Below are 17335 nucleotides of genomic sequence, written 5' to 3'. Positions count from 1 at the left end.
ATTTTATTTTTAGACAGCTGAATAGAGTCACTGGAAAATACAAGTGAACATCATGATAAGCACTGTTTAACTATTATAGAGTCTTTACAGTATCACAGCAAATAAGAGTTTCAAAGGACTTCAAAGGAAGAAAGGTGACCCCAAGAAATATTTAGAATCAGCTTCTTCTAAACACAAGGAAAGGTAAAACAAAAGAGGCTTGTTAGAAAGCTGGATAAGTAAACCATCAAGACTCTTTGCTCACCTGTACTTCCCAATAAAAGCTAAAAGCAAGTGACACAGTAGAAAAACCAGAGCAGACCACAGTTAATCAGCTGGCAAGGTCTCCTCACTCGTGTGCTGAAGAGGCAAGCAGGAGAACCATGCAGCGTGCCCGACTCCAGAGCCAAGCCAGGGACCTCAGCAGCAGAGTTCTGCACTGATGTCAACTGCACAAAATGGAATTCAAGGTTCACAGAGTGTGGGAGAAGTCTGGAATTTGGAAAAGCTTTGGAAAGCTTTTTTGGTGGTACTGTTTCTGGTTTTGCTTCAGTAAAATGCAAGATACTATGCTAAGTTTTTTAAGGCAACAGCATTTAACATTATTCAAAATTCAATACTTTTAAATACCCAAGAATTTATTTCATTAACAGAGGCACTTCAAGCTACACCTATACTTTCTGTTCACCCCTGGGGCTTATAAAAGCCCCATGAGCTGAGAAGTCACCTAGAAAATAAAGGTCTATAAAGGTCAGGACAACACAAGTACCAGAAATACGCTTCATCATTTCCTGGGACAGAAAAAAACCCCAGAGTTGAACGAGCCGTGTAATCTGGTCCAGACCTGCAAATGAGAGGCACCTGAGCCAGCATGAATTGAAGCCAGTGCAGGCATGTGGTGTGGCTGTGCTTGTGGGGACACCATGGGGCACAATGTGACTGCAGCACCAGGGAAGAGCTCCCAGGCTCTGCAGGCTCTCCCACCTTGCTGCCAGTGTGAGTCACCATCCACAGCCAGCTCAGCAGTTCTGCAGTGCACTCCACGGCTGGGTTATGCACCAACAGCCAGCCATGCTCACCAGTAACTGCAGCCATCTGGTTCCCCTTTCCAGGCCCCCACTGAAAACATTTCTGACATCAGCACTGTCTCCATAGCACCTAGAAAACTTCAGTGATTTTTTCCAGAAAGCAAACCAGAGCAGAAAGCTGGACAAATTTAAATGCAAGATGACATTTCATAATTTAATAATATTCTAAATGGCAAGAAGTAACTAAACTATGTGCAAGACCATTTTTCGTCTGTTCACAGAACTTTTGACTTGGCCACTGTGAACCTTTACCAGAAAGGATTGGTTTGCACTTTTTCCTGCCTGCTATATGTGTTTACATGGTATTTTGTGCACTTGTCACTGGCACCTCGTGCAGCCCTGCACAGTTAACTTAACCAAGGAATTGATGCAACTAAAACTGTGTAGCAGCATTGATTTTCACCATCTTGAAACTGAGCATGGGTCTGCATCCCCAAAGTTCTCCACAGCGCCTCAGCACAACGCACTGCAGCTGACTACTTTGGCATCTTTATGTGACTACTTGTAGATAAATTGGTAAAAGGAAAAAAGATAGAATCTAAATGAAACTCACTATTACTTGCTCCTCTGCCAGTTGACAGCTTTACTATCTATATTCCACTGGATCACTTCCTGTCAGGAGGCCTCAACTTTCAGATACATCCTGTGAAAAGAATGTGCAGCTTTTGCCTCTGCTTTTATCAATTTTCTTAGATTCCACTTTTTGCTGTACCAGAAGCTGTTTCCCTGCTGCTCAGGTTTATTCCATTTTCTCTGGCCACCAGTCCTCTGTGGGTCTGTTCTTCCTTGAGAATGAAAATACACATCCCCATGAAGCAGTATTAAACTATTCAATACAATGTAACTTCCATGGACTCTGCCTCCTATTGACACTTACTATCCTGCTGCTTCCCCTCAAGCCTTCAGTTCACTGCAGCACATTCAGAACAGTCTCAATAGTCATCCTACAGCTGGTGCAGTTCCTCTAAAAATGTATCCTGTAGGATCTCATAAAAGATACTGTCACAAAATTCTCCTCACACTAGAGAAAGGACATTTTGGAAAGGCAGACAAAGTTAGTTTTTAATATCTTAAAACACAGAATACAATTAAATTGATTAAATAACAATGCTAGTAAATATTTGTGTTTTCTAAAGTACATTTCACACCAAGTATTTTTTTCAGAACTGAGAGAAGATTAAGCACTAAAACCGATGTCATTCTATATTAGATTATTTTAAACTGTAGCTTAGACATTACTCTCACAAGTTAAAAAAATTAAAAGATAACAAACTGCTTGACCTTGTTTATGTATAAGTACTATGCAGTACATAAAACTATAGAAATTGTAGATATCTGCAACTGAGACACATCCCAGCAACAGCACAGTAATGCTCAGCACAAGCCCTTTTGGGGACCCTTTCAAAGTAGTCACTTATGACAAACAGCCTTTTGGCAGGTATCAGTGTAATAGATTTTTTTCCCCTTTTGCCTCATGCAAAATTCTCACTACACCATTGTGGGTGTGCACCCTTCATTACTAGGTCACTTCTCACCTTCATGCCTGTAATTGGAGAGTAATGATGCCATAATGGGCTCACAATGTCAGTGAGGAGCAAGCTGAATCAAATTCAGTGTGCTAGCCTCACCAAATTAAATTTTCAGATGCAGGACATTCAAGGGATACAGATGTAAAACAGACCTAAGTTATCCACCCACTTCATAAAGTTTAACAAAAGGATCATCAGTCTTATCATAAGCACATGAAATAGTCTTTGTCCAAAATGAGGCTATGAGACTTCTTTAGCCTTGAGATTCTTTCAACACAGACTAAACACACTAACTAATTAGTAAAAAAAAAAAAAAATTAAAACCTATCCTTTCCCAAGCTGTATATTTACCACTGTGACCACCTTGTACATGCCATAAAGGACTGAGAGAAAGCACAGTGACCAAGTCATGTGCCTGGGAAAACAGCTTTGGGAACTGCAGAGTAGGACAGGCTCTGCTTTGCCATTTCAGTGTACAAGTTCTACTTCTAAAAAATATACTAACCACAAGATGAAATATTAGCAACTGCTAAGTGGAATTGAAATCAGTAAATACAGAATCTGTATGGCACCCTGACTTCAGAAGACCCATTACATTTATTAGTGTGTACATATGCACAAGGACAACAAACTCCAGAACTTTGTGACCATGGCTAACAAGAAACACAAGAACACTTCTCAAAGCCTGGTCAAAATCTTTAACATTAAACTTACTTGCAATTGACATCAACAAAGCAGAATAATGACACAACATGACAGTTAAGTAACAAATAAAATACAATCTCCATTCAAGCACTCAGAAAAAAAATGGAAGAAAAAGAGGATTGTACCTGGAACTCACAGAGCAGTGACTGTTTATGGGCAGTTTCCTTCATGCAAGTTTTTTCAATCTCTGCAGTCACCATCTTATTCTAATTTAATGTTTTTGAAGCCTAGAATTCACTCCAGCTAGCAATGGCAAGCTAGAAACAGCATGATGCCTTAATCTCCAGTTCAATGTTATGAAAGGTCTGTAAAGCAAGTATCTCAAGAACAGCTCATCTCTTTTCCCTTATCACCTCTATGTGAATGTCTCTGAATCTTGCTGCTCTGAGAGTTATCAACTCAAATGGAGTCATTTTCAGTTTATTTTCATTTGTTTATCAGAGGTTCACTCTGCTATTCTATAAATGCAACCCTAGCACGTAGACAGCTATCCCATACTTCCTACACGAAATTTACATTATTACTGTTTGCTTATCCTGGATTATTGAAGATCCTTATTTCAACTGTGCAAGCACAGCACAGAAGTAGTACAGTGTGTGCAAAAATAAAGCTCTGTTTTAGTTTGTTTTCTCTTTTCCCCTCAAAAGGCCACAGAAAATTATTGGTTTGTTTCTTCAGCTACAACAATTAATAATTCATTCTCCAGACAGTGATTAAGAGACAAAGACAAGACCAAAACATTGCAGAAATGGACACTAAATTAATTTCAAATAAAATGAATTATTTGAAAACAGAAATAAAAATCTTCTGCAGTAATCTGCAATAGTAAGTGACATAACTAGCCAGAAAGACCACATAAATCAGCATTATCACCCTGTAACAGCTCTGCCAGTAAAAAAGATGGCCCATGGCTGATTTAAATAATTTTTTTCCCCAACACAAAACATTCATTTTGTTCATACTGCTACTATTTTAACATAGGACTCAGCACTGCTAAATCAAATTCAGTAGCATTTACTCCATTGATCACAGTGAGGGACAATCAAAATGTTCATCCCAGGCCCCAGGTCAGAAAGCAGCACAACTCTAGAAGCAGTGCTGTTATCTCAGAACTCACAAAATTATCTACAACAGCTACAGTACATTCTAATTAAAGCATTTTCCTCTTGTGGCTTCCCAAACACATAGGACATTTTTGCTCTCTTATAACTAGCATTTATAGCTTCCTTTCACAGCAGCTTTTACTTTAAATAAACACATCCAGAACAGAAGTAGCAAAACCATACTTGTTTTCACTGTGAAATCCTAGAAAACTGTTTGGCAGCACACACCAACTTACAACCCTGCCTTACTCATACTCTGTGCTCTGGGTGGCAGTTTTGGGGTACTGAACTGAGTGGGGGAGTGCTGTACAGCTTTTCTTTTTTTCTTGGAAGTGTTATTATTGCCCTCACAGCATTCTAAGAATGTCATGCTTAGCTACAGAGACCAGATTTTCAACAAATCAGTTCAGTTAGGCACAAAATCAAAATGGACAAATCTTCACAAGAGCTCAGAACAGTCAGTGCTAACCTCTTTTGAAAATCTGCCCCAATTATAGATGCCAAGTACTTGAAAACCTGGCTCCAAGCTCTTAAAAATCAATTTTCCTATGTCCAAAACCAACACTGCAGTCACTAAAGGGAGTCCAGACAGCATTTTTCTACCAGGGGAGGAACAAAGTAAGAGGCAACCTAGAACACACAGAGTAAATCTACTGAATAAGACTATTTGTAATCACAAAGCTTACTACCACATTTACTGGCACCATCCACTTTTGGGTTTAGCCTCTTTTTTATTTCTATATTAGTCTTTCTGAGCCAGCACTGACTGAGCACATCTTCCTTTTGCCAATTCCTCACTGATATCAGCCCGAGGTGCTGCTAGAGACAGCAGATAAGAGCCAGAACAATGAGCTGGCATGAAGGAAAATGTAGCAATTCCTCACACCTAACTTCTCCTGTAACCAAATCAGGTTCAATGTCTGTAAATTATCCCAGTTTACACATCATGGGGAAAAAAAAAGACAAAACTAGAATATTCATCCAACTGTAAATTTATACAGTTGTGAAAGAGAACGTAACCATTTGCTGTTTACGTGGGCTAGAATGGTATCACTTAGCTTTAACACACAGCCCAGAATTCACTTCCTAAAATAGTGTTGTGCAAAATGAGACTGAGTTACACATTTTAAAGGTTTCCCAGCTTTGAACTTGAATATAAAATATGAAATACCAAGGCAAACACTCTGCCTTCAGCACCGTGCTTTGTCCCAAAGACACGAATAAAAGTTGTTCTGTTACTGGAGTTTACTTGAGGATATTAGAATTTAGCATTATAGTAGTTGTTTATGCCTCTGTGTTTAAATGTAAAACTGAAATGACAGTTTTGTCCAATTCATATAGTTGTTACACTAGAAAGTCACTTTCCATTAGTTCTCTGAACTGCCACATAGAAAAAGAACCATGATTTTTCTGCTGTGATCAGAGATATAAGGAGAAGTCTCCATGCATCTGTTAAGGAACTCTTGCCTTTAAAACATATGCACGAAGTGCTTGGCTTTTTACTTCTGCCACCTGCCCTGATAATTTAAACAGGTTATTTTCCTAACAAAAACTATTTTTACTGCGGTCACAAATACAGACTTTTCAAAGAGGCAATGTTAATTCTAGCTTATCTAAACGTAGATGATTCTTAAGAGACAACAAAACCATATGGGATTAAATGTAAAACCCTTCTAATACCCTGGTGTATAATTACATTATTCATTAGCAAGTAACCTCAGGTGGGTGTAATTTAATGTTTCCTTCCGGTCCCTTGAGCAAACACAACAAATAGCTACTCCATTTGATCCCAAGATCCTAAAGCCTCAATAAAACCTGGTGGAGGCTTACAGAAGAGCCACCCCAGGCTACCCTCAAGGATTAAGAGTGCTTACCCAACTTACAGGTTCACTCACTTAAGAGGGAGAGGATGGCAGACCCATGTGCTTCCATCATTTCTCAGTAATTTCAGAGGAAATACATTGTCCTGCAAGACTTACTTATCATTTGGTGTTATTTTTTGTCTAACTCCCCGTTTTGTGGGCTGGGCTGGTCCCTTACGACATGCCCTGAAAACGGACACGTCTGCCCTGAGCCTCACCTCACACCTCCCTTCAAGAGAAACTGCAACCAGGCTTTGATTTCAGCTTGGTACAGCCTGGGTAAAGATCTGTACACAGACAGAAAAAAAATGATCTGTTAAAACAATGCTTAATAATCAATTCTATAACAATGCTTAATATCTATCAATAACAAATTACTTAATAAATAAAACATTCAATTACTTAATAAAGCTACCGCCACTGAAACACCTTTTTGCTTCATACTGCCTAGCAGAGTTTATTTCCGCAATGCCAACGCTGAAGAAAGCGAACCAAGAGCTTTACAAGCGGAAGTCCTGCTCTGAGGTGATGATCCACAACATCCGGATACGGCAGCTGAGCCTCTCGCTAACCGGCCTCTCTCAGCTGCAGCTGTTCCTGCGTTCCTCCAGGCCTCTCCCTCATTCTGCAAGGCTACCGTGACACGCCCGAGCGGAGGAGCGGCCGGCGCGGGCTCCTGAGGGGCCTCGCCCGCCCTGAGGGAGCCGCTGACAGCGCGCCCGTCCGCCCGCACGCGCTACCGCACGGGTCCCGCTTTCCCGCCGCGCGCGCTCTCATTGGCTGCCCGGCGGCGGAGGTGGGGCCTTGCAGTGAGGGCGGGGAGGGCGGTGTGAGGGCGGGAGCGAGGGCGGGAGCGCGGTGTGAGGGCGGGTGTGAGGGCGGGAGCGCGGTGTGAGGGCGGGGAGCGCGGTGTGAGGGCGGGGATGCTCAGGGCGCTGAGGTGGCGGTGGCTCAGGAGGTTTGGTCACAGATTCTGCTGTTCTCGGGAGCCAGGTGCTCTGGTGAAGGGTGAAATGTCCGTCGGTGCTCTCCTCTAGATCAAGTGTAACCTGTGTGTTATTCATCTCAATGTTGTATTTGTTCGAAGGTAATGTTTGCCTCAGAATAAAGTGTCAGTGCCCTCTTGAGGAATAGCCTCGCTTTACCTTACCTGTATGTTGCTAATGCTACGCAACAAACTTTCAACAACACAGGTCTCAAACCAGCGAAAAGGTGCATTTACTGATAATAATGAATAAGCCCTTCTACCTTTATTGATGCCTGACTTGAGTTCTTCATAATTATATTGGCTTTTTGCATTACTGTGTGATCTATAATGTTTTGGAGCCGTCCCATACTGTTTATTTAATTAGTTTGCCAGGCCCCAATATTAAAATCTTTCTGCATCTTGAAAAGTAATCTAATTTCCCAAATACCAGAAAGATAATCATATTCTGGATGAATTTTGGAATTATTTTTAATATTCTACTTGTCTATGCCATAATCAGTTTTCTACTACAGTAGTGGTAATAGACTCATCACTGCTTAAAGAATTTCTGGAGATCTGTCCTTCCCAATGAGCTGTTTTTCTTGAACCGTACAGTTTACACACTTATACAGTGCACAATTAATGAAAACAATGTGTACTTCAGTGTATGTCTGTGTGGTAATGCCAAATACAGAAACACCATCACAGAACTCCAAAGAATGATGCACTTTTCCTCTTGTTTTCAATGACTGGCAGCAGTAATGGGCTGGAAAAGTAATAAAGAAAAGTAATAGGAAAGGCTTGGCTAACTGAAAGTTAACATAGAAACTTTTTTTTAATAAGGTGCTCATTTGGGTACTATTCTAAACCTCCTTTTTTGTAAGAATTATTTCTCTTCATGATGCTATCAAAATTCGAGATCAGTTTTCATGAGACCTCACAACACCTCCTTGTGCATGCAAAGCTGTTCAGTTCTCAAACTTGTTCTCCCTACAACCCCTACACCCTGTGCATTGAATTCACTCAATTTTCAACAATATGTTACGGCCAGATTTTTCAAGGGTTCTTTTTGTCAGTGTAAAGAGAAGTAGATTTTACTAAAAAATATTTGAAAGTATGTGGACACTTGACTGCAAATATTTAGTGGGTTTCAAGATGCAGGTGTTGGAGTTGACTGTTATGAATGTCTGGAATGTTGCTGATAGTAAATCTGTAGGTGTGAGACATGCAAGCTTTGTGGAAGCTATTTTATTCCTAGTAGACAGATTTAAAGTGGGGAGGAAGGGTGAGGTGATGTCACAATCCTTAGCTTCTGACACTGCTTTTCATATTGAATACAAGAGGTAGACTTTGCAAATGAATGCTAGATAATATAGTTGTATTTTAAGTGCTTATGCCTATTGAGCATTTCCTCACTTGTAAAATCTCTTTTTACTCACTTGTGTAGTTTTACATCTCTGAGCTACTTGCTGCTGTTTTTTCAGGTACTGACCTTTTAATTCTTCCTTTGTCTATTTGCTCCTGTGCTGATGCAGAACTGTCAGCTTGGGGCCCTATACACTGCCTGCAGTTCAGCACATCATCGACATTTTTATAGAAGCTGTTGAAATTGTGTGATTCTGCTCACTTCACTTACGTGCTTGGCAGCAGTCCCTTCATGGGTATAGCTGTTGTTTTTCCTCCCTACTGAATGTTCCAGCTCTTGCAGTGTCAGTTCCTTCACCAGCCATCTGTCTTGCTGGCTCACTCACTATCTTAACAGTTCTCCTTCTCAGACTAGATGTAAGTCCTAGTGAGTGTGCCATCAGCTGTTAATTTTTTATTCAGAAGCTTTTAAAACAATTGTTGCTGCACATGAATATCCTACATTTCAATCCTCTCGATCCCATTCTTGGCTCTTAATGGTTGCTTTCTTCTGCATCTTCCTTTTTACAGGTTCCTTTGCAAATTGTTTACCTATAAGTTCACTTTTTTTCCTGAAAGTTTTAGAGTAATTTTGTTCAATTTGACAACTTGTCCCTGAATGCTCTCTGGGGGATTGCATGTCTGAATGCAAGGAAGGACTAATCCAGTTGTTTGTTGTGGCACAGTAACTCTACAATCACTGCAAGAAGCATCTAAGTAGTTTCAGATATTACATGAGTCAGGAAACAGCTCCTGAGAAGTGTAAGATTGTTACCTTTTGTCAATAAGTTAGATAATAACTTCTTTGTGGTGGTATCAATGTTACAGATAGGATAGATTGTCTTGTAGCTCAGGGGCTGGCATATTGCTAAACAACCTAGCAATCTTTTTGATGAAAAGTTCTATTTGCTTGTAAGCCAGTCAGGTCTGGATACAAAATTACTTTATGAAGCCCTGAGAGTATAGTATTCCTTATTATAGTAGCAGTTTGGTTTATTTTTGTACACTATACTTGCTTCGTAATCTTCCAATAGCTAAGATTCAGTTAGATAGTGTTGAGAGCTTTATAAACAACTACTTGGGTTTAGTGCAATTTTCAGTTGTAGAAATGAACCACACAGATAATAATTTCAATAGAGACATTAGAGCAGCTTTTCCTTTTTTAAATGTATATTGATAATCCTTTCTCAGACCTTCTGCTCCTTTCCTGGACAAACTCAAATATTGTTTATTGCTAGTGCCAATTAGTCAGCCAAGCATCTGCAGCTGGCAGCTGTCCACAATGAAGAAGCCCCAGAAGACTAAAACTCCCAGTTGATTTGCATGTTAGATGTCATTGTTTGTAATCTTCTGGATTTCTTCCACACTTAATGTTTCTTAACGGTAAAGAAATCTGAGTGTGCTTACAGTAGTAACTAATAATTAGTGATTTTATTTATTAGTGGATTTTATTTATCCAGGACAAATTTAAACCTGTCATTTAATGCCTCTCATGAGGGACTGTCCATCTGAGAAAGGTTTGCTTCCAAACTAAACACTGCCACTGAAACAGGTCTTCTCATAGTGTGATGTTCTTATGGTGGTAGAAGTGTGTTCACAACACATTCATCCCTTCTGGGCTAGAAAGTTAAAGCTCTATTACTACATTGGTAACAGAATTTATGCCAGTGTAATAAATAATTCCAGTTGTACAGAAAAGTTCTACTAAGTTACACAGTGTTTTTCTGCCATTGCTCAGGCCTTTTTTTCCTTTGTACACAGAAAGTGAAAACACTCAAGACAGCAGCATAGATGACAGTGAGAGTAAATTAATTTCTTTTCTGTCTTTGTTCCAGGCAAATCAACTCCCTAACTCCAGAGAGTGGCTTCCAGTAGGAAGGTGACAGCAGAGATTGTCTCCAAAACCCTATTAAGTCAGGTACTCAGGTGTGATCATGGCAAGTCATATGATTAAATATAACCAGCTGAGGCAAAGAAATTTGCACCTCTCCAGAAATCTTCAACAGTGAACTGGTTACTAACACACTTTTTCTCTCATAATGTGAAGCTACTCTTCTTATGCTCTTCTTGTGCTAAGAAGAGCAAGTATCCAAATCCAAGGAAGCTGCAGAGAAAACTGGTGAGCTACAATTTATCTTCCCTTTTTGTTACCAGGATATGCTCTGTAGTCTGGGTTCAAGCCAAGCATTATCCCATGCACATTAAGGAATGTCATTGTTGTTAGGTGAACACATCACCCATAATAATTTACTCTGCTTGAAATAACTTGTAAACTGGTTTCAGAAGAATAAAACTATTCACCAGAATGTGATTGGAAGGGTATTTTAAGAGCAAACAAAATCTACTTACATGCTAGGCTAGAAGGAGCTAGCTACTACTTAGCATGCTATTAACTAAAAGGAATCTCAATTAATTCCCTCTTTAAAAAAAAAAAAAAAGTTAGGCCTCACAACATTTCAAGATTTCATGCTTTAAATAATCTCAGTTACCAAAGAGAATTCCTAACACACCAGCCAGAATTTCCACCAATATAGTTAAGGAAGTGTGAAGTGAATAAAAACTCAATTTTTATATTAGGGTAATGAAATCTTTCCATTGTGGCTTTAGTTTCATCCTAGTTTTACATTGTATTATAATTAAATAGATTTATATTTTATCAAAACTATGTGAGCAAGTCATACCCAGTTGGCAATAAATGGTCATTGCAATATCCTAAAGTAATAGGAACATCACTGTGTATAGTTTACTATTCTTTTTCATACTTTTTAAAACAGGGCATGGCATGCTGTTCCATTCACCTATAATGTGTTCAGCAAGAAGCTAAATTAAGTGACTTTACATATTCTGTAAGAACAGCTGTGGCACAGATCTAAAGACTCTATAGGTAAGTTCTGAATGGAGAAATCTGGAGCTGGGCCTTGCAGTGTTGTCAGAAGTAGCTCTTCTGAGGCAGATTATGAAATTAGAGCTGTAATCTCTGCCTGACATAAAGTTAATATGAAGCCATTCCAGGACTGAAGCTGTTTACTGGTTCTTCCATCTGTCAGGATTTTCCTAGCTTCTATGGGAAGGAAATACATTCATTTGAAACTGAGATTGCATGGAGGAAAACTTTCTTTGTGGCTGCATTATGGAGCCCTTTTGAAGAAATGTAGGTAGCTGCTGGCAGACCATCAGGTGAAGGAGTGAATGGGCATAACGGATGTATTTATTTACAATAACTAAACAAACTAAAATTCTTTTTCCTCCTCTTAGATGTGACATTTGAAATTTGTTTGTGCAAGAAAAAACAGTGTGAGAAGTAATAATTGAAAGCATTAAGTCTTGAGGAGAATGAGAGACCTGAATGAGACCAACACTGGGGGATTTTTTTCTTTTGTTCTTTGTTTTGGACTGGGCTTAACTGACTAAAGTTTAAAGTGTAAAATCTGCAAGGTTAATGTATAAGCTAGACTTGAAGGACCTTGCCATTGGGAAATAATGAAAGGAAGAATTGTATCAGCTGGCTCAGATGAACATCACATATTTGCTGTAAATTACTTGTGAAGGCTGTCTTGGAAAGTCCAAACAGTCAGCATAAGAAATAACACTCACTTTGTGCTGATCTAGTGGTCTGGTAGGGTAGGGTTCTGTATCTATACATTGATTCTTCTGTGTTCCATAGCCTTTTCTTGCAGGACTATGCAATTAGGTATGTGAAGCAGCAGTGGGTGTGCTATGCATCAGAGAAACTTTCAACAAATGTATCTATGTTCAATAAAGATTTAGTTGCATCTGTACTTTTTCACCTTATGCTTTGGAAGAATTAACAGGAGCTATTGGGCCACAGCTGAGGTTCTAAGAAATTATCAGCAAACTAGTTTTTAAAAAGTTGCAAATACCTACTTCTGTCACTCATGTTATTTGAAAGCTAATAGTTTAACAAGAAAGGTGAAATGGCAAGTGAATTTTCATTCAGGCCTTCTCACAGTGAATAAAAATCCTTTTATATCTAAGATATTCCCACTTGTTTACAGCAACATACATTTGAATTAGGTTTGCCAAGCTGTGGTAGCCAACTTCCTGAGCTTCATTTCCACTGCACATTGTCCTTTCAAAAGAATGTTTATCATATAGCTGATACACTGGCAGTAATCAGAATAATTTACGTAATTGCACCTTATCAGGACTGGATTCTTTCAGTAATTTTTCCAGTTTTGCTGTGGGAGTAAGAAAAGTTTCCCCAGGACCTGAATCAGTGAAGGGCTGGTTTTAGACTATAGAGTCATCTTTACTTGCTCTGTCCTGCTATGCTTGCTGAGTAACAACAGCTTAAAGCTCTATCATGAAAAAGGGGTGGTATGTGCATCCTCTGGGATTAGCAAGGATCCCCATCTTCAGCCTGTGCCAGCAGTGTCTATATCCACCTGCACAGGAATTCTTATTGTCAGGGTCTCTTCTTCCCTCTCTTTCTCTCTCAAAGAGGCACTAAGGAATTCCAAGAGGGGTTTTATCCTTCTTTTCTCTCACTCATGGCAACAAGAGAACACCTCTCTCTATCTTCTGACTAAATCTATACTAGTTCACAAAGAAATAATAAAATTAACAAGATTCTTATCTTTCTTCAATTTTCTCTGCCAGTTCCTTAGCTTGGATAAAAGACTCCTGTCCATGCAGGGTTTTCTAGACTCTCCCTGTCTTTTCTTTCTGCAGGTAGGGTCATCCATGGAGTTCAGCTTCGAGCTCAATGAAGGACTCCTAGAGGAAAAGCTATAAATCTTTGATCTCTGATCTGTATGGCAGTGCTGATTTCACAGAAGTAACTGTGATGAAGGACTCAGGAACTGAGTATTTTTTCTCCCAGTCGGTGATATTTGAAGTGTTTCAGGGCACACTTATAATTCTGATGTATTTTCACTTGTCATTTCTCACTGAGACAGAATTTCTCATTGTTTTCAATGACAGATAGTTCTGCTTAGCAGTATGGGAAGGATGGAGTTGCCTGTACAGAAAACAGCCCCTCAACAGATAGCTGCTTACATTCCTTAGATATTATCTCTTCCCAGAAAGGGTTAAACTCTACTTTTTTCTCCAGGCAGTAATTCCTTAGTAAAGTAAGAAAACAAAGTTTCATAGCTTGCTGATCACAAATTTTTCTGCTAGCCTCCTTGCAATCCAGTTAGCCAAAATACATCTATGGAATTTTACCCCTTTTTCCAACATGGCTGTACCAATGTTTGGAGTAAGTGAAAGGAATAAAATGACCACTTAACTCTTCCTTTGGCAGAAAAAAGATTGAAGCAAGACATCCTGCTTAAAATTGAAAAGCTTCTACTGTGCTTGAAGCACAGTATAGGTGGGAAAGAGGTAAAAAAATCCAAAACCCTGTGTTAAAGCAAAACTGTTAATCAATGTTAACTTATTTAGAAATAGTTAAGAGGGACAGATGGAATCCAGTTATTATCTTTCTTTTACTTGAGTCAGTTTTAAAATATATTGAAGCTTGAGTGGCAGATATGGCTTGTCACTTTAAAGGGTATTTTTGCTATTGTTAATACTGAAATAGATTGAGGAACAGTAGTTAACAGAAGTCTTAAGTACCTCAGAGAAAACACTTGTCTTGCATTTATTATCTCAGCTTTCAGATTTAAGCAGCTATATGTGGTTAAACTTTGAAATTATGTAACAGTAATAGAATGCTGTTCAAGTTGATGCCTTTTAGAAGACAAGGGAGTAGGGGTGGGGGTGTGATTGTACAGTAAACCCACGTTAAACTTTTTTCCTTCACTGTACTTCTTGAGACAGCAATCAGCTCCCCAGAACAGAACCCAAAACATGCTCTCTACAGTTTGCTCTGAACTCATAGCACATCTTGTGGGTTTTTTCCCCATAAGACAGTGATAGAACTCTAAGCATTGATGTAATTAATTTTTAAATCAGAATTTCTCAGCCTATGTTGTTTAATTGCAACCTGTTCCCTGGTAACATATTTCTAGAGCAAACATGCTCTTATTATATGAAAAATAGGCATTTTTAATTATCTCAAAACTGAACTGAATTGTTAAATCTTGTTTTTATTCTGTAGTTGAGCTGTGTCATAGGTCACACACTACTTTCCAAAGTGCAAGTTTCAACAGATGCTGTGTGAATCATGTTAACAGAGGGCACCTTTAAAAATAATTTCCCATTTTTCAGGATGCCAGTTTTTCTGCTTTGTGTTAGTGATGCTGAAGTTTTAATGCACTTCCAAAGCAAAGATAGCAAACCATGTCACCAGAGCAACTCTCTACTGCAAATGTGGCTAGAATAATCCTTTTATGCTGGCACAAAGATAAGTGGACAGGCAGAGGATAAACTTCTTGTGAGTGGAATATTTTTTGATTTCTCTTCTTTTATAATTTCTGGGACATCTTGGTTCCAAATTTAAAGAAGACTGTATAACCATCTTAAATGGAAACTAATGGAAATTCTGTTTGTTTCAGAAATTTTCAATAATTTGGTCCTGTGTGTCTCATGTGGAATACCTCAGATGTCTGCATTTGCAAATTTTGTCAAGTTGCATTTTTTGAGGAAAACTAGCAAGAGATCTAAAAAAACCCAAGTGTAATTTTTTGATAGCAGACACAGCCTCAGACACATCTCAAAAAAAGCTAAAAAAAATCTGAAAAATAACAGAACAAATTGTTTCATGCAGTTCTTACAAAGAAGTGCTAGTCCAGGCCTATCACCTCTGCTCTGTAAAATAGCAGGTGAGTGAAGAATGCAAACTATCAAGTATTAGGCCAGAGAGAATAATCATCACTGACAGAGAAGCAGGCATTCTGCCCAGGCACTTACTCCCACTGAGGAGACTGGGGTCAGCTCACACAGAGTGAGCTTTCTGTTCTTTAAATATGCTTGTTAAAGCGCAAACTTGCAGCACAAGATTCAAGACTGAGAGATTTCTCAGTTTCCCTCACATTCACTGAAATTTTCTATAATCATGAAATTGCTTGCTCCTGCTTTGAATCAAGAGGATGTTTGCTGGTCACCTCTTTGAGATGTGACAGCATTCTGCCTCCTTTTAGAGTAAAAGCTGAGTGGCTGACAGTAGAGCCTCAAAGGGCAGTATGTGTGTGACCAAGCCAGGAATCGCCAAAATCTGGTGACTTCCCAGTGGATAAGTAAAACTGTGCAGGGCTAGAACTCTGTCCCATAGTTTTCCTCTTCTTGCCCCCATCCCAAGCACTAGAAATAAAGCTGAGCAGAACTTACACAAGGAGGAAAATCTTGTATTCATTGTGATTCTGCATAAAAACTGTCTCCAAACTGCCCATTTCTCAGAAACCACTTGTTCAAGAAAAAACAAAATGGAAGTGAATATTTCTGCAAATCTTGTCAGCATTGTGCTGTCAGCTCAAAGTATGGATTGTCCCTTTTTACAACAATGTCACAATTCAATCATAGTCTAACATTTTCCCAGATTTTAGAGTGACTTTGACCTATGAGACATAAAAGTACGTGATTATAGTAATAATGCCTGGAGTGCAGCTACAATTGTCTTATGTTATGGAGCGTTGTGCAGAACTTAAAACAAATGCTCAAACACTACATTCAAATACTTAGAAGCTATACCTTCAAAAATCACTGAAAACATTACCTGATACTTGAAGCAAGTCACTGGGATTGCTCCTTTTTAGTTAGCAGGCCCTTTCTTCTAAAATGAAGCAGTACATAATTGCTTATTGCAGTGTGCATTTAAATGCACTTTTTAAAGAGTAGACTTGGGAGTATCATATAACAATTTACAGGCATTTATGGGGATAAGTAAAATCTAGTTATGTTTAATGCCAAGAATTGCTAGAATTCAAGTAGAAAATTGGCTCTACACAATACATGAAATTATTTTTTCTGTTTTTAGAATTGTAGAAAATACATAAGCCATCTCAGCCATACCTAGGGGACAATATTTAAAATATGTTTTGGTAATACAGAGTACTTTGATTCTCCATACCATATAAAGGTATGTGTCCTGTCATTCTCCCTCATACAGACAGCAGTTAAGTCTCTGATTTTCTATAGCACATGTTGATTATTAACTATAGCATTTTTGTACAGATTGCCCTTATAAGAATTTTCTAATCCTTAAAAAACCCCTACCCTTAATGTATTGCTGTATAGTGTGATCATAACAGTGGCTCTAACATTAAATTATATCCAGGTCAGGTTTCTGGGCAAGTCTTTTTGAAAAATAGACTTTTACTGAAGTGTAATGGAAACATTTCCATGACTTCAGCAGTCTCCTTTGGAAGTTAAAATAAACATTTCCACAAAGAAATTGCAACTTGAGATTAAATTTACTGTGCTGAATGCATGATAACTGGACACAGAGAGTTGCAGTGGATCCTACATCAGTAAAATATTGATTGTTTATTGCCCAAGCTGACATACAAGTAATTAGCAGAAATATTCTATTTGCAATTGCCTTTAGCATAAACAATGTTGGGAAACACAAGAGTCCTTTTTAATATATTTTGGGAAGCCCAGGTTGTTTTCTCTATTAAAAGCATGCTGCATTGACTTCATTAGGACAAAGCAGCTTTGTCTTTGTCCTAACTGACCAGGTAGGAACATGGATGTGGCAGAAAGCACAGAGTCTCGGTTTATGAATTATGAGAATATAGGGGTGTGGTCAGAGCATGCTGCTTAGCTTTTCTCATATTTTAGTGGCTTCTTGAGG

Source organism: Onychostruthus taczanowskii, unplaced genomic scaffold (assembly GCF_017590055.1).
Source record: "Onychostruthus taczanowskii isolate IOZ18803 unplaced genomic scaffold, ASM1759005v1 scaffold18, whole genome shotgun sequence".
Taxonomy (NCBI): domain Eukaryota; kingdom Metazoa; phylum Chordata; class Aves; order Passeriformes; family Passeridae; genus Onychostruthus; species Onychostruthus taczanowskii.
Note: the sequence above shows the minus strand (reverse complement) of the source record.